The sequence below is a fragment of the Macrotis lagotis genome, chromosome 1 (assembly GCF_037893015.1).
Source record: "Macrotis lagotis isolate mMagLag1 chromosome 1, bilby.v1.9.chrom.fasta, whole genome shotgun sequence".
Taxonomy (NCBI): Eukaryota; Metazoa; Chordata; class Mammalia; order Peramelemorphia; family Peramelidae; genus Macrotis; species Macrotis lagotis.
Genome location: NC_133658.1, coordinates 789840952 through 789868934, shown reverse-complemented (window position 1 = coordinate 789868934; position 27983 = coordinate 789840952). Strand labels below are relative to the sequence as shown.

The following is a 27983-nucleotide window of genomic DNA, read 5'->3' as shown; positions in this document are numbered from 1 at the left end:
AGACAGGTGACTGAGGCATTTGGCTAGTCCCTACCCCCAAGGCATCCTTTCCAGGGCCTCAGCAGCAACATGAGTGTACTAGGGTTGCTACCACCATAGACATAAACTAGAACAATTTTATGGAGGGGTTGCCTTGGTTTTTTCCAGTTCAGTTGTAGATGGCTATGGTTTGGAAAAACCATTCTTACATGATGCCTAAAATCCTCAAAATCTAGACTCATTACCTAGATTGTGAAGTGGGAATGGGTATAACAGTCAAATCCTGGGATTCTCTGCAATGGATACTAACATGAACTCCAAATTCATTGTAGTCATGAGGACCAAAAAGAAGATACCTTTTCCACATGAGAAGGTGAGTAAATAAAATAATTACCTGACTATGTTTTATGAAAATACTCCTTCAAAGTATCCATAAACTTAAAATATTTTGTTGCTTTGTTGGTTAAATATCAAAGGCACTTTCGAAATGTCTAAAATATAATCAAAGTAGCTTTGTATTAACTCCCTCACCCTCAAGTAAAATAATATTAGATTTTAAATGCATAAAACTCAATTTGTCCCAAAATAGAGGTTCAGAAAAACCTAATTATAAGGCCCTGAAATAGACGGAGATGTTTCTCATTCTTTCAATAACCAAAGGCAAGTTGCAATTGGTTTCTAAAGCCAAGACAATGTCACTCCTAATGTAATTTTGCTCCCCCCAGAAGGACCCCAATCAGTAGAAAGCAATTCTGCAGCCATCTTCTATTGCCTTTTTGCCACACAAATATTTGCTTCTCAATTTGGAAAAAAAATAAAACCACAAATGGCATATTCATGCAAGAAGGGTTCAGAAGGGGTTGGAACACACACACACACACATATATATTATATATAAATATATGTAATCTCTCTACATTTGTGGGGGGGATCTATCATACAAAGGCATTCACATCTGCATTGAAAACCTAAGGATTTACTATGATAGAAAAAAGTCAAGTCCAATAAAAGCCACATGATGATGTACTGACTAAGGAAACACTTTAGTAATGATAATTAGCTAACACTTGAAAGTTTACTTTGCATATATTATCTCATTTGATCCTATAAGCTCTACTATTATCCCAATTTCACAATTTAGGAAACTGAGGCTAAGAAGGGTTAAATGACTTGCCCAGTGACACACAGATACTAAATGACTCTAGTAGGATGGGAACTAAGGTCTGAAGGACTCCAAATCTAGTGTTCATTATCTACTATACCACTTAGCTGTCTCAAGGGCAGTTTAAGAAATAACTTTTTGGGACTTCTGGCCAAGATGGCGGAGAGAAGACAGGCACAGTTCTAAAGTCTCCTGATCTTTCCCCATCTATCATATGAAACAAACCTCTTAAAAGAAATCTGACCCACAAAACCCAAAAAGAAAAGCCAGAAGAAAGAACATCTACCTCAGGATTTGTTTCCTGCAGCAGCATTGGCCTAATTTGGGCCCATGAGTCTGGGCTCAGAGGGAGGATCAGCCCAGGATAAACCAAACAGCTGAATTGGAACTGGGAGTCTGAGGGCCCAAGAGCCAGGCCTGCTGGATCAGTGGTAGGGCTAGACAGCAGGGGGCTTGAGTCAACTAGGGAGCAGAGGTGCTAGTGTTGGTGCTGTCCCCCCAGGAGCTTGTGGATAGGCCTGGGGGCAGAGTTCTGGAGCAGGAGGGCTGGGGACACCATCCCTGGGCTCCTCTGGTCTGAGGAACTCAAAAGTTCCATTGCAGCTCAGACCTCTTCCCAGAGTAAACAAATGCAAACTACTTTTGCCTCAGGCCCAGGTGTGTGAACACAAGAACTAGCCCAGCTGAGGAATGACCTCAGGCCAGGGTAAAGCCCACCATTGATTGAAGGCAAAAGAATTCAATAGCTACAACTCCTCCCTTCAAGCAAAGGGAGAAGGCCTCAATCAAGGTCACAGACACTCCAGAGAAAGCAACCAGCACTTCCTACTGGCCAGACAGAGAAACTGCACTCAGTGAGTAAAGCCTTTAGTCATCCCAAGCCCCTGGGAAACAGCCCTCCCCAAATCAAGGTCTTAGCAAAATGAATAAGGTTTATTGGAAAGGAGGATCCATAGAAAAATTCTTGGAAGGGAAAGACCCTAACCCAGAAATACCTGGAACCTCTGAGGAGAATACAATCTGGTCTTCAGCACAGAAAGAATTCCTTGAAGAAATAAGGAAGGAGTTTAAAAAGCAACTGGAAAATTTTGGGGGAGACCATTAATACCTTGCAACAAGAAAACAAAACCTTAGAAAGTACAATTGGACAAATACAAAAGGAGAATAAATCTCTCAAATCATCCACTGGACAATTACAAAATGAGAATAAATCTCTCACATCATCAATTGGACAAATACAAAGTGAGAATAATTCTCTCAGATCCTCAATTGGGCAAATGCAAAAAGAAAATAACTCTCTCAAAACTTCAATGGGTCAAATGGAAAGCTCTTTCAAAAGTAGAATTGACCAATTGGAAAAGGAGTTGCAAAAGGTTAATCAAGAAAACTCCTCCCCCCAAAAAAGAATGGAGTCTACAGAATCTAATGACTCTGTGAGACAGCAAGAGCCAGTTAAACAAAATCAAAAAACAGAAAAAATAGAAGAAAATGTAAAATACCGCATCAACAAAACCATTGACCTCAGGAACAGATCAAGAAGGGGCAACCTGAAAATTATAGGACTTCCTGAAAACATTGAAGAGAAAAAAAAGCCTGGACTCAATATTACAGGATCTAGTGATGGAAAACTGCCCTGATATGATGGAATCAGAGGGCAAAGTAGTTATTGAAAGAGTACATTGATACCCACCAGGAAAAGATCCTAAAATGAAAACACCAAGGAATGTTGTGGCCAAATTCCAGAACTATCAAATAAAAGAGAAAATCCTGCAAGCAGCCAGAAAGAAATAATTTAAATATCAAGGAGCCACAGTAAGGATCATGCAGGACCTGGCTGCATCAACATTAAGGGATCGAAGAGCCTGGAACGAGGTATTCTGAAGAGCAAGGGAGCTTGGAATGCAGCCAAGAGTCTATTTTCCCACAAAGCTGAGCCTTTTCTTCCAAGGAAAAAGATGGACATTTAATGAAATGGAAGAATTCCAAAAATTTCTGATGAAAAGACCAGAGCTAAACAGAAAATTTGGACATCAAACAGGAAGTTCAAGAAACACATGAAAAAGTAAAAAAAAAACAACAACAAAAAAACAAGGGGGCAGTAAAAGGAAAATATGCTATCCAGTAAGTTGAAACTGGCTATATCCCAGCATGGGGAAAAAAATTCTATAAATCTTGAGAATTGTAACTCTAACAGAGAGAATATACCTAGCCAGAAATGAAGGAAATTCATGACCTATCCATGAGACTGCTATCTAAAGAGATGTAACTGGCTTTAACCCCACTTGGGAGAAAGACTCTAATAACTCTCAGGAATTTTGACTCTATTCAATAGAATATACTGAACTAGAAGGGACAGATACTCAGAATTTTCTATGACTTAGATAGAATGATCTAAAAAACACTACCTCCTTAAAAAGGGGGACAGGAAAGAGATGGGAGGAGGGAGGGGCTTGAATGGGGTAAATCTCATTACACTAAGAGGTACAAAAACCCTATGGTAATAGAGGGGAAGAAGGGAGCATATGAGAAACACCTGAATCTTCTTCTCATCAGACTTGGCTTAAAGTCAACCTACACATACTCAGTTAACTTATAAAACATCTAACCTTTCAAGTATTAAAAGGGGAAAAGGGGAGGGGGGATGGAGAAAGGGAAGGGGAGTGGGGGGGGGAAGGGGAAATAAAAGGAAGGGAAAAAGGGAAAGGGGAAAGAAAGGGGAGGGTGTGATATGGAGGACAAACACACTGAAGGGGCTGGTATTCAGAAACAAAATACTTGGGAATATTGATAAGGGGGGGAAAAGGGGGAAAAACAAACAGAGGGAAGATAGCATGGAGGGCAATAAAGAATTAGTAATCAATAACTTTGAATGTGAATCGGATGAACTCTCCCTTAAAATGTAAGCAAATAGCAGAGTGGATTAAAAACCAGAATTCTACAATATGCTGCTTACAAGAAACTCATTTGAAGCAGAGAGATACATACAGAGTAAAGAATTAACTTTTCTCCTGAAACCCAGATATGAAAAAAGAACAGAAGACAATATCAGGTTGGCACTTCCAAAAGTCACTGAGTTACAAAGAGCAGAACCATTAACTAATAGATGGACTGAAAAGACTGACATCAGAAGAGGGCTGTTAAAAAAGTATACAAGCTGAAATGATATTCTCACCTAATGTGGACTCTGTCAATAAAAAATAAAATGCGCTTCAACCCAAATATCTTAAATTAAATCAAAAGTTCTGAAACACTAGGGGGGGAAAATCATTTTTAATGAATTCAAAGAACTTGAATAGAATTTTTTTGGCCCAAAGAGCATAAAAAATAACACATAACAAGTTTCCTGGGTTGAAAGCTTTTGTCAGCTAAAGACTTGCCTCTTTTAAAATGTTTTAAACAACATAGGCTTATCAGTAAAAACAGGAACATATTGGCTGCCCACAAATTTGCATTAAGTACAATTATCTACAAAAAGGACAAGAAAGTAATTTACATTCCAAATTTTCTTCACTCCATTTAAATTGCAACTTCTTCAAATAACAAACATACCTAGGACTGATAGCCCAGTTTTATCATCAATTTGGATTCACCATTTTAAGCCTTTTTTGTTTGTTTGTTTATTTCTAACAAGAAGTTGCTGAAGGTGTGGAAGTGGGAGATGCTATATCCAAGAGATTAACATACTATGAATACTATAAAGGAAATGAATACTATGAAGGAAAGACCCAATGAGTTAACATAATTCGAAAATCCAGAATATGAAAGAATGCACAGTCATTATATGTAGCAGAAATAGCACTGGTCCAAGGAGTTAGGGCACTAGCTACATACAAAGCTCTGGCTCTCCCACTTTGTAATGCCATGACTCTGGGCAAATTGTCTCATTTTGGGGGGCTCCTATTTTCCTCCCAAAATTACAATCCCACCACTTCTCCCTAGGTTGTTGTAAGAAAGTTCTTTGTAAGCCTTACTGTGTGTTAACTGATTACTTTCATAGGAACAAAGAAGTAATATGAGTTCTATTCCAAATGAGTCAGGTCCTATTCTACTACATGATTGGCTATGAAGGCCGTGACTAAATTTCATAGTCTGAACTTCCTTTTATTTATATTTATGTTCCACAATCAAGAAAATGAAAGATTTAATAAATTTGGCACTAGATATGGATTCAGAGGATATGGATTTGAATCCTAAAATTACCATCTGCCTGCATGTCCTTCAATAAATGACTTCATCTTTCATGGCCTCAGTTTCTATATCTGAAAAAAATAAGTTTGGTAATTCCTAAGGTCCCTTCTGGTTCTAAATCATAGAATCTTATGATGTGTATTTTTCTCTGAGGGACTAAAAGTGTTAGCTAGAATATAAGGTACTGAAAACTTTGTAAATCTATATACTGTTAAATAAAAACTTTGATAACTAACCTTTTCTCTAATATATATGGATTCTTAAATTCTGTTCCCTTTCATCATAAAAATAAGAACAAAAACAAAAACCCTCCACATTTCTCTACCATTTGGGATTTGGGTTTAGTGGAAAATTTAAGTGAAATGGTCATAATTGCTTGATTTTTTTGATCAAAACTGTTCATGTTTTTTTAAAAAAAAGTCTTGCTACTTTTAAGCCATTAAAAATAAATATTGAGTTTCAAAGCTGCACAGATGGCTAAAAAATATCTGTGAGAAGTACAGCCTGGCATATCAATGTACTCCACTAGTTAGAGTCATCCTAATGCAAGTTTCTAATCTGACATATGCTAAAATTGGTGCCAGTTTCCATAGTATTCTTCTGCCAGTTGAGGTAGTTCTCCAGAGCTTTATGATTTTACTAGGAAAGATGCTGACTGGCTATATCCCTGCCTCAATTTGCAGAAGGTTAACTAATCTGAATTGCAGTTTACTATGAATCTAAAAGGATGCTTGAAACATCATCCCTGTTATTTAAGGTCAATCATCCTCCAACAATTTATTTGCTCATCTTATAATCTTCAGTTTTCTTTGAGAAAACAATCTTTAGACTGTGAAATTCCCCAAAATGGAAGATTTTTATCTCTTGAACTATTAAACATTACAATAAGGCATGCTTGAGGGAGTTTTTCATGATAGAACACATTACTGAAAATACAATCACTCTTATTATATTTTGAAAAAAACCATGAAAAACAGTATCTCTCTCTCCATATATATATATATGAATGAAAAGAAATATAAGAAAACAAAATCCCATGTACTATCATCCCAAGTGGAAAATAAAATACCATATTAAAAAAGACACAAGATTTTATTATTAGCAGGCCAATGTGAACACATAAAGGAGTGTTCAGTTTTACACAGCTGATTATTAACATTATCAATTCATAACATTTTTCCCCAAGAAAAAAACATTCTTGGAAACATTGAAAGGAAATTTTTTCCAAGAATTTCACATTCATAGCTACTCTGAAGAATCTTACCTTCACGATGAAGAAGAGGCAGAGAATGCATGGTTCATTTAATCAAAGTAAATCCACACAAACAGGATATTCAGGTAACCAGATGAACAAAACCACAAAGAAAAAACAGAAAAGAATGTTCCATTAGTATATTAATTAAGTTGCAATATACAAAGCAGTCATCATTTAGAACAGATTATAGGGGAGCAAAGTTAAATATGGAAAAGAAACAGACTCCAAAAGTAACCAAGGAAAATAATGACTCCATTAAAAAGAAGGTCAGACATTCAGCAGTGCTAACAACTAACATGGGAATTCAGGCCATTATGGAAGAATTTGCAGGCTCTTTCATATTCTACTTTTAGGGATTTCATAATTATTCAACCTTCCTGGCACCATCACAACTATAGTGCAAGTCATTTGTACTTTGGAAAATTTACCAAAAAAAACACTCCTTAAGTAGATTAGTGCCAATACATTAAAAAAAAAATTCCACAATTACCTATAAAAATGCCATTAAAACTTCCCGTTTATAAGAAAATTGTAGAACTCTTTGCTTATTTTCCTTCAAACCACAAATGTATTCTATTCCAATAAGAAAATTATAATATAAAGTTGAATTCTATTCACGTGAATACAATCAAGTGCAAGGAGGGGAACGTGAGCTCCATTAGCTTGTCACCTCTAGTTGCCTTTTAGCAATGTATTCTGGACCAAAAATTCCAACATTCCAAAGGGGGCATCCCAAGGGTCACTATAACTCTTCAGAGCTGTGTTCAAGATTAGGATACCGACAATTAAAATGACAGAATTCGGTTGGCCTCTGTTACCAAGGAGACTAGACAAATTTCTTTTTTTTTTTTTTTAGGTTTTTGCAAGGCAATGGGGTTAAAGTGGCTTGTTCAAGGCCACACAGCTAGGTAATTATTAAGTGTCTGAGAACGGATTTGAACCCAGGTACTCCTGACTGCAGGGCCGGTGCTTTATCCACTGCGCCACCTAGCTGCCCCAACAAATTTCAAGACACAAAAAAAAAGTTGGGATATTTGAAGCTAGTAGTGCTTCTTCTATAAAAATTAAATTAAATTTTTAAATAAAAAGGCTTAAGTACCTAAAGCATGTAGCTTATAGATACAGGTAGAACTTCTTTGGCTCCTCCTCCTTTAGCTTCCAAAATTGTGCTCTTTTCTGGTTATCCCCCAACTTCTCTGACAATTCCTTCTCTCTGTTCTTCACTGATTCCTCTTCCTTCTCCCCAAAGATTATGTCCTTAGCTCTCTGCTCTTTTTATATTCATTCCCTTTGTAATTTCATCCATGTCCAAGCCTTCAATTATAACTCTCACAGGATTTATTTTTAAATATGCATATACTGTCTTCTAACTTAACATGCTCTAAAATGATTCCTAATCTCTCTCCTTGGTACCATAAATCACTCCTTTCAAGAACAGATTTGGATAAAATGTCCTCCTTTTCCCCATATTTCTGCTTATGGAAATTCTTCTTTTTTCAAGACCTCACACTCATGTAACTCCTCTTCTCTATCAAAGATTCAGGTATTGAATCGTTGAGGTCTATGCCACCTTCCCTATGAAATTAATCATTTTCTAATTTGTATTTCAGCCATTTGGATGTACATTTAATCCTTCTACTAGATTATAAATTCACCAAGGACAATGTTTGTGTCTTTTAAAATTTTCTTTCTTTCTAGTGACATGCCTAGGAGTAGGAACAGACAGTGAGTTAATCAGGAGCAGAGGGATGGGGAGATGTGATGATATGATCAGATTTGACTAGATACTTCTCTAAGATCCTTTTCAACTCTAAAACTTTGCTCCTATATTGTGTAGGCAAGGAATTCATAGATAGAGGATAATTCAAGGTTGAAATAGTCAAGATTATAAAGTGAAGAAAGTGAGTATAAAGTAGGAGTCAATTATTGTGTGATCAGGAAGAGTTATCTATCATGTTGAGGGAAAATAATAGGTTTAGGAGGGGAGAAATAGAGGGAGAGACAGAAGGATAGGAGTTGATGATCAAAGAGGAAAATGGCACATTTATAGGTGATGGTAAGATTTAAATTATGACCACCCAAGTTGGTGGCTTAGGTAGCAAAGACTATTACCATGAGACCCAAGGTGGTTTATGAACTGGAAGGGTAGGATGTTTTAGAATGTTTGAAGAGTCATTAAGTATATATTGAGATCATTTATTAGGATGGAAATGTTTAAAATGGAAAGGAAGATTGTGACCCAGACATAACCAGGAGAAGTGATTTGGCAGTCAGCAGATTTCTGGAGGTCAGCAGATGTCAGAAACAATGGATGAAATGACATAAATGAACAGAGTGAATGAACATCAATGGAGATAAGATTGCTTGAATGGGAGTAGCATGAAGGTCTTCAAGGTGCAAGGAAAAATAGAGATGCCTATTCCTATCCTCAGGTCTGGGTGTCTGAGGTTATGTGGAAGGAACATGGCATTCTTGTGGGATGATGTCACTTTTTAAAAGCTACTCTCAAGCACATGACCTTGTTTGTATCTTCTCTTCTTTAGGTCATGTCTCCTGCCTGGACTATTCTCAAGGTCTTTTGGTTGGTCTCCTAGCCTCAAATCATACCCCACTCTATGACATATTCTTCTCAACTATCAAACTGATCTTACCAAAATATAAGTCTGACCATCACCACACACAACTAAAGACAGTAAATAAAGGCAGTATACTGGGGAAAGGGGATTGAGCAATGAAGAATCACTAATATCTTAAAGAATGAAAAAAAATTGACTTCATGAAGTTCAAATCAAAAGGATCTAGGTATTCTAAGAGTCAGTGATAAGGTAGGGGAGTATAGGCACAGGGGATTTCCTGTGCAAAAGGAAAATGACAAGAAACATAATGGGCAAAGAACAGAAGTGGGACAATCTGGTGGGCCATGGGATGTATGAAGTGAAAAAATGCAATAAGTGAGGAAACATAAACTGAAAGTATATTGTGAAGGGTTTTATGTGACAAGGATGTTTGAATTTGATACCAGATGCAATAGCGAACCAATGAAACTTTAGGATAAGGGGAGTGATATGATAAAAACTGGGCTTTAGGACTACCACTATCAGGACACTGTAGCTCAGGTAAGAGATGATAAGGTCTTGAACCTGAGGTGTAACTATAATGAATGCTGAGATTCTGTGTAAGATCAACTGATAAAACTTGGACAACTGATTGAATATAGATTCAATTTATCCATCAAAATATGTAGGCCAAATCTCTCTACCTTATTCACAGAAAAAATAAATATATATAATCTTCAGTTATATGAACAATCTGGAATATGCATTGGCAGCAGATAAATGATGTGTTTTTGTATTTCTCTTCTTAAAATGCCTAATGGCAGTCCCATGTACAATTAGGTGCTTAATGCTTTCTGATGATAATAATGATGACAATACCTACTGCTGCCATTAAAGTACATATGTTGGGGCTAATGTCCATGGACAATCAACAAATGAGTAGACGGTGCTAATGATGACTCTCCTATTCTATTCTCAAAGGATAATTTGTTAAACTGTTTCTAATGGAAGATGTCTAAAGAATGTCTAAGCAAACAAATATTAGTCTTGGGGATCAAAGCGTAAATACAAATACAATTTATTACTTTGACAAGTTCAGAAAATGTCACTTTGATGTGCTTAAAAGGACCTAAAGAAGCCACTTGATAAAGAATAGATTACTATGATAAAACCAGAACACAGACACTTTGACAATCATTACAGAACATTGAAAAAATAATAGAATTACAGCACTTTAGAGCAGAAAGGGGTCTAAAGATCATTTAATTTAATTCCTTCATTTTAGAAGTGAGAAAACAGAAGTGAGAAAATAATGGGTCTTCTTCAAGGTCCTGAAATAACTTAGCAGCAAAAGACAAAACCCAGACCTCCTAATATCTTGTCCAGGGTTTCTTCAAGTATATCATATATAAATGTTTATGTATTCATCACACGTTAGCACCATCCAGTTCAACAAAAATTTATTGAAAATATCTACCATGTGTAAATTAAACAAGACAGATTCTGACCCCCCAGAAACTTATAACCGGTGTTAATATGCATATATTTAGCTTATTTATAAGCATGCATGCTGAGGTGTATATGTGTATGTGGGTTTAACAGGGTGCCCCAAAAATCTTAGTGCAGTTTTAAGTTTTAATAGCTTGAAACTATTTGTACTCACCTATATTTGAGGTTTCAATAGATTAAAAATGCATTAAGAATTTTAGTGCATACTCTCTCCCCCCCACAAGATATATATATATATATATATATATATATATATATGTATATGTATATGTATATGTATATACACACACACACACACACACATATATATATATATATATGTATGTATGTACAATGCATAATTTTTAGTTACTATATGTGTTTCTGCTTTGATACAGAGGTATATATGAACAGAAGGATCAAGATATCAGATAGACTGAGATCAGGGGATCTTAAAGTATAATAAGAAGGGTGCCCTGGCCAGAGGATGGAATTAATTTCTCACTTTCCTCTGACTTGATCAGACTATAGGTACAGCATTGTATTTAATTCTGGGCTCCATATGTTCAGAGAAACCCTGAGAAGCTGGAAAACCTTGAGAGAGATGTAAAGACTTGTGGTGGACACATCAGTGGGTTTAGGCATTCAGGGGCCTTGCATATAAACAAAAAAATAGGAAAAAAAAGGGGCGGCTAGGTGGCACAGTGGATAAAGCACCGGCATTGGGAGTCAGGAGTACCTGGGTTCAAATCCGGTCTCAGACACTTAATAATTACCTAGCTGTGTGGCCTTGGGCAAGCCACTTAACCCCATTTGCCTTGCAAAAAAAAAAAAACCTAAAAAAAAAGAAAAGAAGTAAAAAAAAGAAATTGTACTGCTTGGTTCCAGAGAGTAAAATTATGAGGAATAGAGAGGAAGCTGCAAAAAGGCTAATTTCATCATTAAGATTACATTAAACAATATATACAATTATATTAAATGAGGAAAAACATCCTAATGGAATGATCCACAAGTGTAATGGGTTATCTTATAAGGTAGGTAGTTACCTCTCACTAGAGAATGGGCAGAATTGCCAGCTTTGGGAATATTTTAGAAGGGATTTTTATTTATACAAGATGACCTGAGATTCCTTCTGCCTTACAAAGCTGTTGTTCAGGTGAGGTTTGTGGTAAAAGGGACAAAGATGAGAATACTGGCATGTATGGAGGAACATAACTGGAAAGATATATATGTAAGATAAATATATATATATATATATATATATATATGATAGATATATAAAATATAGATATGTATAAGATATATAAAATATAGATGTGTATAAGATATATATATATATTATATATACACACACACATAAGATTACTTCCTTCTTTTCTACCTTCCTTCCTTCCCTTCCCCTCTTATTTTTTCCTTTGTGCAAATGAGAAATACTAATGTAGAAGGTGATTACTGTCCCTTCATGAACTTTTCATTTTACTGAAATTGGACAACTCTTTGATAATCTACTTTGCTCTTACCCTAAACTATCCTAGTATCATACTTTTGCTCCTGCTATTCCCAGGCCTGGAATAAATGTCTTCTAACTCCACCTGTTAAAATTTCTTCCATGAAACCTTGCCCTGATTCCCTCACCGTAACCAATAAATGTAATAAATCCACTGTGCCTTAAAATTATCACCTAGACAAAGATTTACATCTGGTCTTATTCTTCATTTAAGCCTCATTTTCTGATATTTAACAGCTGTCTTAAGTGCCTAACTTTTTCATAGATTGCATACATCATAGGAACAAAATCTGTTTTTGCCTTTTTTCTTCCAGTACTATCATAATGTCTTGTACATAGTAGGCACATCATAAGTGTTGAATTAAATCATTAAGATTGGCAAATGACTAGTAATACAGGTCAATTGAATGTAGAGTGCCCAAAAGTGGTTAATAAAAGATTATGAAGGTAGTTTGGCATCACATTGTGGAAGGCCTTTGATGTCATAAGAAATTTATATTTTGTCTTTTAGGTGATGAAGTGACATGAAAGGCTATGAACAAGAGATGGACATTTCCAATCATGGCCATTAGTAAGATTATTTTGGCAGGTTTGCAGGACAGATTAGAGAGAGTAAAGATTGAAAGCCTCACCTGCAGCTGCCTCTCCTGCCCAACCCCTGTTACTGATGGGCAGTGAGGGAGACAAGCAACAATCTAAAGATTCAGTGGCATCTGCTGTACCCCTATCATTCCTGAGGCAGCAGCAGAATCAGAGATCGTCAACTTGGGAAGGAAATCCAGGAGTCATTGAGTCCAATACTAAAGGCAGCTGAGTGGCTCAGTGGACAGAGCACCAGAAGGAAAAAAACAGGAAGACCTGAGCTCAGATATGGTCTCAGGAATGAAGTAGATATGTTCCCTTGACATTTTGAACTCAGAATTTATTTTTGGATAAAATGAAGAAAGGAAAAAGATAAATTTGAGTCTCTGTCATCATCAGTCAGCATCAAAACAAAAAAAGTGAAATTTAAATTTTATTTTTAAATTTTTTTAGAATTTTAGAGAAATTGAATTATAATTTTCTAAAACAATTAAAATAAAATTTGAGACATATATGCATATATATATATACACATATACATATATATTTATGAATTTGTGTCTTTGTATCTTAGCATGTGAAATGAAGTTATGAAATCAGGGGTCTTGGGTTCAAATCCTATCAAGTTTTTATTGAATATATGACCTTGAGAAAGTTGCTTCATATCCCTGAGCCTCAGTCGCCTATTGTTCACTCTTCATCATCAAAGAAGATCATGTCATCAGGGAGGTGATGCTATGACAAGCACCTGAATTCAATTTGAATGAGGAGTGTTGTGCTAAGTCACCAGTTTCACTTTCTTTTCCAGAGCCATCTGGCTCTAGATAGCATCAGGATGACTAGAGATATGAGGCAATCAGGTCACTTAGCTAGGAAGTGTCTAAGACAGCATGGATTCAGGTCCTTCTGACTACAGGGCTGATGCTCTAACCATTGAGAAATTCAGCTCCCTCTTTGCTCTTCTGCAAGATGAAGGTCTCTGAAGTCCCTTCCAGTTTTAGGCCTATAATCCCAAAATTATGTTACCAAAATTCAACATTCGACTCCATTGCCTTTAATCTATGATATGTAAAATTTTCTGGTAAGTGATACATTTCAATTAGACAATCTATAAGGTAACCTTTTGCTTTACCATGACAGTTCTAGGACGTATCTCCCATTAGAGGAAGTCAGAAATGACCCGTTTGGTGTGCCCTGGAGTAATCTACTGAATTAGAGTGATTAAGAAGAAGCAATAATAAAAAAAATCTAATCTTCCTTAATTCTATTTCCAATAACTTTAAATACTGATGCTGCCTTTATTGGTTACTTATCTCATCAGTCATCTATGTCTCATGGAAAAAAGGTACCAAAAAAGAGCAATACACAAGAACTCCCAGGTCATTTTAGTAACCAAGGCTTTTATTTCATGTGAAACAAGAGGAACATTATACAAATGAGCTTCAAAGAATCCTTTGTTGTCTGAGAATGGGTTGTGCACAAGAAGGGGGTAGCATATTACTCTGAAAGATCTGTCTTTTTCATGTTTACCTTTCTCTGTGAGTTTCTTTGTATATTGAGGGTGTGTATATTGAGGATGAAAGGGAAGGGAGAGACACATACAAATGCATACACACAGAAACAGAGAAAAATGTTTGTATACATATATATATATATATATATAGCTAATATATTAATTGAAAATACATTAGACAAGTTAGATAAATAGATTGCACACAAACACAGACACACAGACACACATACATATATATATATATATATATATATATATATATATAGCTAATATATTAATTGAAAATACATTAGACAAGTTAGATAAATAGATTGCACACAAACACAGACACACAGACACACATACATATATATATATATATATATATATGAAATGCTCACACATTTTGAAGAAAATATAGATCAGGAGTTCTTAACTTTCTTTTGTGTTTTGAAACCCTTTGCAATTTGGTGAAGTCTATGGTTATCTTCTCAGAAAAATTTGTCTTCAATTGCAAAAAATAAAGCAAATAAGATTACAAGGAAACCAATTATACTGAAATAGTTCTCAATTTCCTCAATATTTGCAAATCTCAGGTTAAGAACCTTTGCTCTAGATAATAAAAAATTAGAAATGAAATTTTCTCTATATATGTAGAAACAGAAAAAAAGAGAATAGGAAATAATTCCAATGTTTGGCAATGTCTATGTAATACTAAAGAGTTGGAATCACTACAAATGAAATTATCTGAGATTCAGTTTTTGGTCAAAACGATATCAAATGATAACATTTACTAATTATATTTTTTTCTATCTTTTCAGATCAACCATAACAATTCGTTTATTTTTTATCCTCATTTCTCTGACCTATTAGAGGCTTTCTGATTGAGTCTGACTAATAAAAGACAGGCCACAATTGTGGGAAAGACTTTCTCCTTGAAAATTAACAATTTTTGTTATATTCTCAAATTATCTGATCCTTAAATTCTTATTCTCATTTAACCCACCTATATAATTAGGTACTAAGACTTACGCATTTTTGTCATCTGTAATATCTTTAGCAAGCTTTCACTCATTTTTATTTATATTTATTCAGGCTCTTATCCCATTTAACCTAAACTATTTTAATAGATATTATTTGTTCCTTTTACCTCAAGCCTCTATCCATTCTAATCCAACTTTCACACATCAGTCTAAGTGGTTTTTCCAAAGCTTAGATGTGACCTTGTTGCTTTCCCCCCATAAGTCCTAGGACTTCCTATCACCTAAAACTCTTAGACTTGGTATATAAATTTCTTCTCAACCAGTCAGCCTCCTACTTGTCTAGTCTTCCTATACATCACACACTCTTCCACACACTCTTCAGTTGAGATACATTAGCCTTTCTAAGTCCTGAACACATGATAGTATATTTCCCTTCTTCTTTTCCTGCTTCCTCAGTTTCTAGTACATCCTTCTCAAAACTATCTAGTATCCAAATTTTACATAATAATTGTATCCTTATCTATGTCTCCTTATCTGCTGGGGAAATCTTCCTATGAGAAATGTGAACTACATGAAGATTCCATGTCTTTCCTGCTGCTTATCACATAGCAAGGGCTTCATAACCTAGTCTGGTTTTTACCAGCTATGCTACTTTAGGCAAGCCATTTTATTTATTTATTTGTTTGCTTGTTTTTTTTTATTCATTTATTTATTTATTTGTTTGTTTATTTATTTCTGGGTCTCAGGAGAATAAATGCTAGGTGGTATAGTGGACTTTGAATTCAAATTGAATTCTGAATTCGAAGCAAGCCTCATACTCAGAGTAGTGACATATCCAGGGTCACACAATGAATAAGAGTTTGGGTCCAAATTTGAACTTGGGACCTTCTGACTCCAGACCTGGTGCTCTACCTACTTGCTACATAGCAACCAACTGAAAAATCCACTTTCCATGGATTTTTAATGAAAGTCATCCTTCACCCAAGAGCACCATCCAAGAAATTTCAGAAAATATGGGCCTTCTAGGAATCCAGGTATCCTTCCATATAACTATCCCTTTCAAATAGCTAAAAACTTACCATGTTATTTTCTCCACAAGTCCTCTTTCCCCCAGGTTACAAGATCCTAATTGCTCTATTTCTTGTATGACATCCTTTCCAGATGCCTCATAAACCTGATTATCTTCCTCTAGACTTAGTACTGTTGGTGAACATTTATCTCTCTTAAACTGTGATACTCAAAATAGAGAACAATACTTTTGGTGTTGTTCGACCAGTTTGAAGGATAGCAAAACCACTGTTTCCTTTGTTTCTGAATACTAGGCTAAAATTGTTTAAGACTAAATTAGTTTTTTGGCCCTGATGTCATACTGTTGATTCATATTGAGTAAGTGATTCTGGGAACTGAACAAAGAGAATTCTAACCTTCCTGAATTTCCACAAACCTGCTTTCTGGTATAAGCATAGAGAATTGGGCTTAAACATAAATGAGACAAACGCAGATTACATAAATCAAATGAGCAAGCATCTCATATTAGGCAACAACAACTACAGGAGGTCTTCCTATTATGAGGGCAACATTTTTCATGTAACCACAGTTATTACACATTAAGTAAAAACCAGACTACATGACCTTCATTAAAAACAACATTATTACCATTTTCACAAGATAAATATATTCACTTAATGTCATCCCTCTTTTAAGGAAAGCAGCTAACATGATTAGACTTGGAATGCTTTTTATACACTAAAACCTCACTGACTAGGACTAAATAGTGTTAAAACCAGTTTAAATTAGTTTTTTTTAAATACATATAGTTTCTCAAATCAGCAAAATACAGCATTTCCCGTACTTGGAACCTTAGAATACTATGAGCAATCAATCAACAATTGATTGCTTATTATGGGATAAGTCCCAAGGATACAAAACCAAGATAACATTCTATTAAATAAGAGATAACTATTTACAATTAAGGTATTAATCATTTACCTATAAACGATTGACTCCAGTGATCTCAAGGAACTTTGAAAAGAAAGATCATAGGACAAATATTTTTTTAAAAGGTGAAGAGTCATTGGAGCCTATTTAGTACAATATTCTCATTCCAAAGATGAAGAAAACTATAGGCTATAGTCACATGGGTGGCAAATTGCAGAATTGCTATTTCAACCCAGGACTTCTGGCTCAACTTATTTAACTGCCATTCCTCCTACTTGTTTATGTTTGATTTTTCAGGTGCTTGTGGAGATCAGGGCTGAATGTTAAACAAACACTACAATACATTTCTGGAGGAATAGTTATTGTGGCACAATGGAAGGAAGACACATCTTTGCCTTGCATAGTTATATTCAAAGGAGAACCTAAAATGACATTATGACAAATGGAGAACTCTGCAGAAGAAATTAAAGACCAGTTCAATTCCTTGACCAACAGAGGACCTCTATCATTATCAACATTATTGCAATCTCCTAGTATTGTTACTCATTCAACTATCACTGAACATAATTAATTCACTTCCAATTCTTGATGTTTTTTCTGCCTGAGAATTAAAGGCTTTGTAGATTATACCTGTTAAATTTTTAATCCCAACCTAACTCTCAGTCATTCAGCGCAGGATATATCTAGGATACTATTCCCCTCTAATCAGCAGTTACTCAGGGACTGAAAAACTAACTTTAATATTTTATATTTAAAATGAAATTCTAAAATTGTATTTTCATCTTTCATCTTGAGGAGGAGGTGATCCTGAGACCTTGAGAGACAAGCCATTGGGCATAAGATCTGTCAAATTCTAACTAGATTTAAAAAAAAAAAGGTTTGACAGTGTTCTTGAAAAAAAAAAAAGAATGATCAGATGATTTAAAAGGGGAAGAACTGGGACAGCTAAGTAGCCCAGTAGTGACCCTGGAGTCAGGAGGACCTGAATTCAAATCCATCTTCAGATATTTAATAATTACCTATTTATGTAACCCTGGGCAACTCACTTACCCATTGCCTTGCAACCCACCCCCCCAAAAAAGGGGAAAGGCTAATCAATACAAATGAGGCAACTAAATGGTAGAAGAATGATAAAGGAAGGAGTTTGGTGATACATGAACATTACAAAAATACAGACCAAGTTACACAAAGAAATCATCTATCCCAGCGATAAGAGATATACATTTGAAGGCACTTGGGATCAATTTTCAATTTCTTAGAAAAAAAAGCAAAAAAATGGAAAACATTAAGAATTGTTCTATTAGTTCCTCCCATTGCCTTGACAACATCAATTACAGACTCAAATACCAATTGTCACATGACAATAAAATATTTATTTAAAATACATAAAGTATATTTTTTCATAAAAATATGAGAAGGCAAAATAGACTTTTGAAGACAATATTTTCCAGAAAGTCATGTTTCAGTTTTATACACATAATAAATATATAATATATATTATATAATATAATAATATAATAAATATATAATAAAAATAATATTCTTTGATTATTAGAATAAAAATAAGTTCTTGACTTGATAGACCAAAATGCAGACTTAAAGAGTGTCTTCAAAAAAAAAGAAGAAAAAAAGGCATGTTTATGCATTTGTTAAGAGTGTATGTCTCTAAGACAGATGTGACAACTAAAGGGATGTTAAAAAAAGGGGACATGCTCATCAAAGGTGGCATAAATTTTATGAGACATCTTGTGTAAAGTCCAACTAGAACAGGGGTTCCCTATTGATAGGGAAGGTCTGCAGGTGGTTCTGTGAGTCGATAAATATCTGACAACTGATAAATAATGCATGTGCATATATGCATATATTATATATGTAAATATTATGTGAATAGCTGATTCTATTATATCCTGAAATGCTTTGGTGCCTTCTCAGTGAGATTCATGCTAACTTTAATGAATTCAATCTAGCCATTCACCTGTGAAAAATTCATTAGATTGTCAATGACATGCAGATAAGTAAGTGGACAAATAGGGTAATCTATCAGATCCAGAATTAAAACAAGAGAGGCAGTGTTATATATTAAAAAAACTACAGGATTTGGAGTGAAAAGTTCTTCATTCAAATACTAACCTTTGCTCTATATCAAACATTTTGCCTCAGTTTCCTCAGTAAAATGATGGATGAGATGATTTCTAAGGTTTATTAGAGAAGGGATAGGGCATTTAAAGTCATCCTCATTTTACAGATAAGGGAAATAAAACAGAGCAAGCTGTAATGACTTGTCCTAAGTCATAAAAGAAGAAAGTAGTAGAGCTAGGGAATCTATGATCCTACGAAGAATGTGAAGGTGGAAACCTTATAAACCCTGGGCTACAGCAAAAGCTAACAACCAGTAATGGTTGTTCTCAATATGGTGCAACAGTGGAAAGATCAGGATGGCCAAGGCCCAAGGACTCTGGGGGTCTCTAAAACTCTGTCTTGAGACACCAGATAAGGTTCATGAAGATAATATGATCGATTTCTCAAAAATTCAGATGAGTCAAACACCAGGAGTTAAACTCAGCACAAGAACACAGGGAACCCAGGGCAAGATCATGCATTCAAAAATATATTAGAGGGTACAGATTGCCCCTAGGAAAAGTCAAAATTTATGAATTAAAGCTGCAGTGATAATTTAAAAATATACACATAAATGTATATAGTATTATATATATATATATATTAAATATATAGTATTAAAATTATTCCAAATCTAATTCTAATAACTATAGGCAGAGAGTTAAAAGGTAAAATAAAATTTCTACAATTTCTATATGAATTCATATAAGATACAGACAAGCAAGACAAAAGCTTTGAAGAAAAGCATTGGAAGGAGAATAAGCAACTTAGAAGAAAAATTGGTAAACCTCACTCCCAAATGGAAAGCTAGAGTGGAATCAACAGCAGTCAATTACTCCACGAGATAGCAACAAGAGAAAAAGTCAAAAGCCCGAAAAAGTAAATGAAATATATAAGATGCTGACATAAAAAAAAAAAACAACTGATATGGAAAATAGGCCAAAGAAAGATAATTTAGGAATCACTGGACTCCCTAGAAACCATGATTTTAAAAAAAAAACCCTACATTTTATTTCAAGAAATCATAAAAAACTGTCCAGATTTATAAGAACAGAGATCAAAATAAATTAAGAAAGAATCCATCAGGGGCAGCTAGGTGACACAGTGGATAGAGCACTGGCCCTGGCATCAGGAGGACCTGAGTTCAAATATGGCCTCAAACACTTAATACCTGCTTAGCTATGTGACCTTGGGCAAGTCATTTACCCTATTACCTTGCAAAAAAGAAAAGGAAGAGAAGACAAGAGAAGACAATAGAAGACAAGAGAAGAGAAGAGAGAAGAGAAGACAAGAGAAGAGAAGGAAAGAACCCATCAATCACCTCCTGAAAAGAACCCTAAAGGGAAAGCTCCAACTTTGTCATAGCCCTCAACAAAGAAAAAATATGGCAAGCACCTGGAAAGAAATAGTTGAAGTTCCAAAGTAATACAGTCAGATTCACATAACATTTAGCAACTTCTTCTAAAAATGACAGAAAATCTTGGAATACAATATTTCCCCCCAAAGTAAAAGATGGCAGCTAGGTGGTACAGTAGACTTATTGTGTTAACCATGTCTGTCTCAGTTTCCTTATCTGAAATGTAGGGGTAGGGGGAAAAAAGTGGGCAAATAGATAAATTTTACTACCTTTCTTCTTCTGATCATTTCCATTAAATTCTTTTCATTTTTTATCCATATTACATTTATCATTCATTTCTTACTCTCACTCCTCATAACCAAATCCAAACCAATCCAGCACCACATTTCTGCCTTTTCTCATATCTTTTTTTTTTTTAAATAAAGTCTCAAGAGAAGGGAAAAGGAAGCTACCTATGGGGTTCCTTGAACACTCAGGCCAGGAATGTTTTTCTTTGTGCACTAAAAAAATCCTCATTCTTAGTTTTTCTCACACTTTTCTACACTATAAATAACACTGTAACTTTAGCAATCTCACTTGGAATGTGCTGCCTCCAGAGGCCAATACTGGTTTTGAGGCAAAAATTTCTAGTCTGTCCCAAATTGTTGAATTTGAGAAACAAGTATGTCTACATAACAATGTTGCATATGCAAGAAAAGGAAAGAACAGAAGCAGAAACTCCTCCAGGAATGTTGGAAGGTTGCACAGAACTCCAAAGAATGAACGTGTGGCAAAAAGTTCTTGGCCAGACACTGAGAGGTACTCATCCCATTAACCTATATTCCTTAGTATTGGATTCTGTTCTAGTCTTCAGCATAGTATCCCCCAAATCCAAAATCCCACATTAGGCTGAACAATTTTTGGGTGGCTCTGGTTGTTATTGTGGTGATTTTGTTGTGGTCTGGTTTCAGTAACCTGAGCTACTGAAGAAATGTTTATAAGTCTAATGAGGTATCCTTAAGAAATCATGCCAGAGACTGAGACATTTGGCTCAAAAAAAACCACAGCAAGCAGCAATAATAAGAAGAAATGGGATGCTTTCTAAGATACTGATAATTCAAGAGAATATTCAAACAAGGGTAAAAAGGATGGGAAAAGGGCCTTGAAACTATGTGATCTGAGCATCAGTCAAAAAGAACAGGATGGGGGCGGCTAGGTGGCACAGTGGATAAAGCACCGGCCCTGGAGTCAGGAGTACCTGGGTTCAAATCCAGTCTCAGACACTTAATAATTACCTAGCTGTGTGGCCTTGGACAAGCCACTTAACCCCGTTTGCCTTGCAAAAAAAAAACCTAAAAAAAAAAAAGAACAGGATGGTATATGATTGTTATGGAATGTTAGTGAGCTATAAGGAATGATGAACAGGATGATCATAGAAAAAAGGCACACAAAGACAATAAAGAGTGAAATGAGGAGAACCAAGAAAACATTGTATATAATAACAGTAAAGCTGAAGAATAACTGCAAATAACTAAGTTATTCTGAATATTAGAGACATTCATATCAACCACAAAATAATTGTGAAAGAAGTTGTTATGCACCTCTAGAGAAAGAATTGCTAACTAGAAGAATGAACAGTATGGTTTTATACACACATATACAGAACCCGCAACCCCCCCCAAATATATATATATATATATATATATATATATATATATATATATATATATATGCACAGAGGCACTAGAGATAGCCACAATTTAACACAGATTTTATTTTTAGCCATATGTATATATCATATCACAGAGCATGGGGTAGTAGAGAGTGAGAAGAGGATAATTTAGCACTTAAAATGTAACAAAATTTATTTTCATTTAAATTTAAAAAGAAATAATGAACTGGGGATGTTAAACCTGATGGGGAGGCAGCTGAGGGGAATTATGATGATTTTCTTCAAGAATCTGTAAGGCTTTTATGTAGGGAGGAAGAAATAGACTCAGAGGGCAGAACAAGATACAGAAACTACAAAGAGGTAATTTAGGTTTGATATCATGAAAAATTTCTCAACAGTTAAAGCCACTGTAAAGTGAATGGGCCACCTAGAGAGAGACTGCATTCTTCATTGGAACCTGGATGACCCCTTAACAGGTTGGATTCTATCCCTGCTAAGTCTCTTCTGTGTCTAAAAGTCTGGGACTTTTTAATAATAATTCAAATACCTTAAATATGAGTCCCAAGAGAAAGGATAATATTGATTTTTTTGGGGGGAGGGGGATGATATCTTCCATCTTCCTCCTCTACCCTACCCAAACTTCCCTAAAAAAACTCATATCATTATTATTTCTTTTAAAAGCATGCTGTTTCCCTTCCCAGAGAACACACTGCTGCCTGGGTACAAGATAAGAAGAAATCCTACATCAGTGGAGAGAAAGGAAATTGCTATGGCCCTCATGGATCCACATTTCAAAATAAAGATCCAAACAGAGCTCAGGAAGTATGATTTGGTTGTCCCCGAAATTTAAAATGTAAATTTATATTTGGAAAGAAGAGGGGGAGGGGAGGGAAGGGAAATTTGGAGTGGCAATAAAAATAATGACCAAATGTAAACAGAGGCCATCCTCAATTCTTTAAATATTTTTGGTTCATCCAATAATTCCCCATCCTTCTGTAAAATCAAACCTGAATAGCTGCAGTAAGATATAAGGTAAAAATATTTCACTCCCCTTATTATATTTTCTAAGAGACTTTTCTTGCATTTTGTTTTGAGGACTATTTATTTCCTACAAGGAATCTCATTTTCAATTTTAAACCCATACTATGAAGAAGTTCCTTTTCTTCTCTGGGGATCTTGAAAGCTCAAGTTTAATGACCCTATGTATAGTTTAACAAGCAAAACATTTGGACTAAGTAGTATAGTTGGCTTTTCTCCCCATAATTTCCTCTCTGCAAGTTGCTGTGTGAATGTTTTGTAGCAACCAGTTGGGGGAGGGTGGGGGGAAAAAAAAGGCCAAATCATCATCCTCAGGACCATATTCTCCTTAACACAATTCACTAAGAGTTCAAAAGTTCATACATCACTTTTCCCTTGGAAGACTTACAAATTTATGTTGCAGAAAGTGAAATGCAGAAAGTGAAATAAAGAATGTGCCTATGCAGTCCAAAAACCTCTTTTTACATGAGCTATTTTGCATTGCCTTATTGTTCAGTTATGCACAGTTTCCTCTTTTACAGAAGATGTATTGTTCTTGATCCCATTACTAAGGGTCAGTAATACTATAAGTAATAATCCATGATAGGCAAAGCATCATGAATGTTAACTAAAACATACTAACAACCACATAAAAAGCCTTTCATAACTGAACATTCTAATTTATCAAGTAATAGTCCATAGAAAAATGTGATATTAATGAGGTCAAAGAGGTTGGTTTCAATTATTTTCATGAAAAAATCATATTGAGATTCAGAAATGAAACATTTCTAAAACCACTGTTCCCAGGGAACTGGCTGAAATAATGGCTCAAAGAGACATTATGCAACAGGTTTATGTTAAAATAACATATTGCATTTAAATTTTAGGGATGCTAGTTCCATTGGCATATATATATATATATATATATATATATACACACACATATATATATATATATATATATATATATATATATATATATGTCATTACTCTACTTGGGTGCCATATATTATAAAAGCCAATTAAAACAATACTGCTAATCCCCATACTGTTTGCATAAAGTATGATATGGAAGGCAATTCTTTGAGTCAAAATATTTGGAAAGAATTTATCCTCAAAATTCTAGGTTGGGGTTTTGATCAGTCCATCAAAATAATAACTTTAAAAAAACATTTGAAACGTGTTAGACCTTTTATCTTGTTAGGCTTGTTATCTTTTCATTTTCTCATTTTTCCTTCCCTCTTTTATCTTTTGCTTTCCATGATTCAGAATCTTTTTAGTCATTATTTCCTTTCTACCTTATAACTCTTTTTATTTTCTCCACTTCCTTCCAGGTCTCACTCTTTAGACTGCTGAATTATGAAGAACCATGACTGCACTGATTTAGTAAATGTCTAGAAGAAAAAATTTCCTCTACCTAAACAGGTAGCTACTTTTTTTGTATCTTATAGTTAGTCTTACTTGACCCTGATAGGTTAAATAACTTTCCCAAGGTCACACAATCAATACGTGTTCAGGGGCAAGAGTTGAATCCCAGATCTTTCTGGCTTCAAGGTCAGCTCTCTATTCATGATGCCATGCTGCCTCTCTGAATGAGGTTGACTTTTTTTTATTAAGTCTTAATCCTACAGCCAAAAAGGACAGAAGATCGCTACTATCACTACTCATACTACTACATCTCATACTATTAGCTCCATTATAATTAAACCTAATTAATACATTTTCTGCACTGATGAAATATATTTATTCCAAAAGCAAACCTATTTTTAGAAGTCTTCTGACAATGATGTGTTCTTTATCACACTGAATAGAAAATATATATTTAAAAGGAAGAAAAAGAGAAATAGAAGAAGAAGAAGCAGGAGGAAGAAGAACAGGAGGAGGAAGAGGGGGAAAAGAAGGAGGAAAAGGAGCAGAAGAGATAGGAAAGAGGATAGGAAAAAGAAGAAAAAGGAGAGGGAGGGAGGGAGGGAGGGAGGGAGGGGAGAGAGAGAGAGAGAGAGAGAGAGAGAGAGAGAGAGAGAGAGAGAGAGAGAGAGAAAGAGATTACCTCTAGCTAGATGGAACGAGAAAATTCTGTGAAAGTAGCACGTGAAAAGAATTCCTGTCCAAAAATATCTTTTTCCATGAGCTATTCTGCATTGCCTTATTGTTCAATTATACACAATTTCCTCTTTATAGAAGATATATAATTATTTTTTAAATTTTATTTAAGGAAATGAGGTTAAGTGACTTGCACAAGGTCACACAGCTAGGCAATTATTAAGTATCTGAGGTCAGATTTGAATTCAAGAGACTCTTGACTCCAGAGTCAGTGCTCTATCCACTGCACCACCTAGCTGGCCCGGATGTATAGTTCTTGATCCAGTGGGATGAAGAGAAGACAGTTTCAGGCTGAAATCATATACATAGAGGCGTATCCAGAAGAGGAGAGGGGGTAGAACAAAATGAGGAGATCCCTAGTCTAATTTGACTGAATCACAGGTTATGCAAAGAAGAAAACTACGAAAATAAGATTTTAAAGTTAGACTGGAGAAACATCTTGAGGGACACTGAAGTCAGAATTGTCAATGGGGAGCCATTGATATTTCTCAAGCAGATAAATGATGTTCATCCTGAAGATTACTTTGGAGGCACTGTAAAGGATGGAATCATTTCCCTTCCCTCCCCACCTCTCCTGACTGCTGTTAAAATTTTAATAATAAAACATAACCAGTTAATAACCAATCTTCTTCCAATATTTTATCAAAGTATAGAGTATCTTCAAGCTCTGGAAGATCTTACTAAGATGTAAATATTATGAATATGGACCTAATCATGGATTGTATGTTTAGTATCTGAGGACCAGTTGGATCTAGTTCAGTTGACCTCATCCCTAGGTTGCCAAAGGATAATAAAGTTTTGGACCAAATTAACTCTCAAAGATCATATACTAATTTATGAAAGTAATACAATCCACATTATTGGAGACAGACCCAACACAAACAAAATGAGAGACCCACAAAGCATTAAATTATTATATATAACATAAATTAAAACTCACATCAATCCAAAGAAACTAAATGAGGAACAAAATTAAGAAAGCAACAATTTAATCCTGGAAAAATGTAAGAATGTTAGGCAATGTAGGAAGATCATTGATTTTGAACTCAGTGGACCTAGGTTCAAATTCAGTCTCTGACACTCTGTAATCTTGGACAACTCACTTAACTTCTCTGAAAGTCAGTTTCCTCAGATAAGGAACCATTTCTTCTTCTCCTTCTTCTCCTCCTTCTCCCCCTCCTCCTCCTCCTCCTCCTTTTGTTTTCCTTCTTCCTCTTCTTCTTCTCTATTTCTCATCCTTTTAAAATATATATTTTCTACTCAGTGTAATAAAGAACACAGATCATATCTGTGAGATGAGAGAACTATTCACTTCTGAGATCACTTCTAGTTCTAAACTCATAATTGTGTCAACCCAAGCTTAACTGACTTTTTTTTAAATTGGTGGTATTATTAGAAATGGTACCAAGAGGAACTGTTCTTTGGACAAGCAATTGATTAGCACATAGTGTGGCACCCAAAATATTACTAAACTTTTATTCATGAGCCGGGTGGGGAGTTTATTTTCTGAATTCAGTTTCTATCAGAAGACAATCTGATTCACTCACATCTTACAGCTTCCTACACAAATAACACTTGAAAAAAGTCTCATCACATTTCAGCTTTGTAAAGCAGACTTTACAATTGGATTACTTTTATTGCATTATTATTCCCTTTTCCCTCTGACTTAGACCATCTTTCCATCACACCAAAGCAGTAAGAACAAAAAAAAAAATAAAACAATGGGATGAGTTTGTCATCCCAAGCCAATCCCACTCTTTGATTTTAGCTCTAAAGTAATGCCAGTCAAATAGAGTGATTGTTTCCCCTTATACTCATTATATGTGTCTGTTAAAGACAAAATGAAATTTCACAACCATTGGCCTAACTGGCCAAAATAATCCAATTGATTAGTGATTACTCTCACTCTGTTTTTGTCATTTGCTCATACTTGATTATTAACACACAGAAACTTTTCTCACTTGAGGTAGAATCACTAGAAGGTACCTCAAAGGTCATTTACCTCAACTCCCTCATTTTATAAAGGATGAAATTGAACCACAGAGGATAAATGATTTATCCAGGGTCATTTCACATTTGGTTAGCCCTTTTTTAATTATGAAGAGCAATGTGGTATATCTTACTATTTTTAAATGACTATATGCTCTGTCCTGTATTTTTCAATGAATTTCAAATACAAGTAGGACTGATTTTTGATTTCTCTTTTAAGTAAGATCATCACCAGGACTATTGGTTTTCTTAAGCTGATCAATTTTCTGGTTGCCATGCATATTGTTGTTCAGTTATTTCAATTGTGTATGACTATTTGTGATCTTTTTTGGAGTTTTCTTGGTAAAGATTCTGGAGTGGTGTGTCATTCTCTTACAAATGAGGAAACTAAGGCAAACACGATTAAGTGACTTGTCCAGAATCACCCAGCTAGTAAATAACTAAGGATGGATTTGAACTCTGGTCCTCCTAACTCCAGGTCCATTATACTATCCACTGAGCTACTTATCATTTATGCACATATTAAACACAAATCAACATTTGTGAAGGGAAGTTTCATTTGAAAATATTGTTGAAACATCATAATGATACATGGGAGAAAAAATGAAATATGATGAAT

General features: G+C 35.1%; 1 protein-coding gene and 1 long non-coding RNA gene across 11 annotated transcripts in view; one reads left to right on the top strand and one right to left on the bottom strand.

Annotated features, from left to right (window-relative positions):
* Window positions 1–27983, bottom strand: part of NCAM1 (neural cell adhesion molecule 1) — a 513914-nt gene that overhangs the window by 320963 nt on the left and 164968 nt on the right. The window lies entirely within an intron of this gene.
* The window catches only part of LOC141508258 (uncharacterized), a 132474-nt gene that overhangs the window by 80813 nt on the left and 23678 nt on the right, over window positions 1–27983 (top strand). For 5 of the 6 annotated variants that reach the window (XR_012474376.1, XR_012474374.1, XR_012474379.1 and 2 more), the window contains 3 exons: window positions 22654–22731; window positions 22957–23077; window positions 24607–24697. This is a non-coding gene — a long non-coding RNA (uncharacterized LOC141508258). Of the gene's footprint in view, window positions 1–311; window positions 353–22653; window positions 22732–22956; window positions 23078–24606; window positions 24698–27983 lie in introns of all 6 variants that reach the window. The other variant, XR_012474377.1, reaches the window with a different exon arrangement.